Source organism: Octodon degus, unplaced genomic scaffold (assembly GCF_000260255.1).
Source record: "Octodon degus isolate 3935 unplaced genomic scaffold, OctDeg1.0 scaffold00111, whole genome shotgun sequence".
Lineage (NCBI taxonomy): Eukaryota > Metazoa > Chordata > Mammalia > Rodentia > Octodontidae > Octodon > Octodon degus.
This window is the reverse complement of record NW_004524687.1, coordinates 3,700,706-3,702,618: the sequence shown is the minus strand read 5'-3', so window position 1 is coordinate 3,702,618 and position 1,913 is coordinate 3,700,706. Positions and strand designations below refer to the sequence as shown.

General features: G+C 34.3%; 1 protein-coding gene across 1 annotated transcript in view; it reads right to left on the bottom strand.

The window, feature by feature from the left end:
• Positions 1-1,913, bottom strand: part of Cenpj (centromere protein J) — a 65,879-nt gene that overhangs the window by 33,691 nt on the left and 30,275 nt on the right. The gene's annotated exons all lie outside the window — the stretch shown is intronic.

Below are 1,913 nucleotides of genomic sequence, written 5' to 3'. Positions count from 1 at the left end.
AAAAAAAAAAAAAAAGAAAAAGAAAAAAATGAAATCGGCCTAACTTTTAAGAATTAATTTAAGGGCTGGGGAGATAGCTCAGTAGAATAAGCACTTGCCTGGCAAGTGCAGGGTCCTGAGTTCAATCCCCGGTACCGCAAAAAAAAAAAAGAAGAGAAAGAAAAAAAATTTAATCAAAGAGTAGTCAGGATGGCAGCGCAATCTAAGAATTAGTTTAACTCAGGAGTATCAACTTGACAAGAAATCAATATTATAGATAAAAAGATATCATGAAAATCAATTTCTGAAAGATCAATAAAAGCTGAGTATGATGGTGCTGAGTTTCAGCACTCAGAAAGGCTGAGTCAGGAAAATCAAAAATAGAGACTTGGCAAAATGCTATTTTTTAAATAAATTTTTTTTTAAAAGGCTGGGAATATAGTTCAGTACAAAGGTCCTGGGTCCAGAACTCAGTACTAAGTAAGTAAACAAATAAATAAAATTCATAAGATATCTCAAAGGGCTAATTAACACCAAAATCAAAGTTTGTTCCCCTATACTACTAACCAAAGAAATATTCATTGAAATTTATTTCCTTTATCTAATTTGCTCTTTACAACAACAAATGGGGCCAGGCATGGTGGCACACACTTGCAATCCCAGCATGAAAGGCTGAGGCTGAGATAGGTAAATTGTTGAGAGTTGGGAGACCAGCCTAGGCTACAAAGTGAGTTCAAGGCCAACCTCAACTATAGAGCGTGACAATGCCTCAAAAAGACAATCAATCAATCAAACAGTAAATAATGTTTCTCTCCTTTGATTGAAACAAGCATTTTAAAATGTGATACTAACCTTTTGTAAAATACAAGACTAACAGGATGAAGTAAGTTTATAATGCATATTTCTATCATATTATAAATACATAGAAAAAGTTACAAAAGGAAATATCCAAAAATGGTATAGCAGTTATCCTTGGAAAGTTTAATTATAAATATCTTTGCTTCTGTACTTTTTAAGCTTCCAAACTTCATACAAAGCTTTATACTTACAATCAGAATGTTTTCCAAGTAAGTCATAATTTATATTTTAAAGCATCTAATGCTCTACTAGGAATTCAGAGCTTGTAATACAGTAAAATGGAAAAGGTTCTCGATAAATGCTTGAAAATGCTATCACATCGACACTGCCATTAAACAGAAGGAGGCAGATGAGTGTATGTTAGAATAATCTCCAAACTTTATCATAAACAAGGCACAGGAGGGTATACAAAAGTGTTTGTATGAGTGTATGAATGAGTGTATGAATTAAACATACACTCATTCATATATTTAATATGAGCAATTCATTCATAATACACAAATAAAATGGTAATGCTTTTACCATTAGGAAAAGGGCCTACAACCAGGACAAGTGACAAAGTTATTTTTACAATAATCCCCTTTATCCAATTCCACCTCCCTCAGTTTTAGTTACAATCAAGCACAGAGCAAAAGTATTAAATGGAAAACTCCAGAAATCAGTAAGTTTTAATCCCACCTGGCATGTGAGTCATCCCTCTGTCCAACACACTGCCCACTTAGTGGCCATCTAATTTTCGGACTGTTGTGGCACTGCACTGCTTATGTTGAGACTTTTACTTTTTGGTTCCAGGGAATGAACTCAGGAACTTGTGTTTGCCAGGCAGGCACTTAGGCAACTGAGCTACCTCCCTGGCCCTATGTTCAAATAACCTTTATTTTCCTTGATAATGGCCTTAAAGCACAAGAGTAGTGGCACTACTATTTTGAATATGCTAGAGAAGTCACAAACTGCTTCCTTTAAATGAAAATTGTGTATGGATTTTTAAAAAATGATGTGTAGGATTTAATACTATCCCCACTGGGGATCTAAGGAAGACTACTTTACAATATGTCTTCTTGCTCAGGTTTGATTAA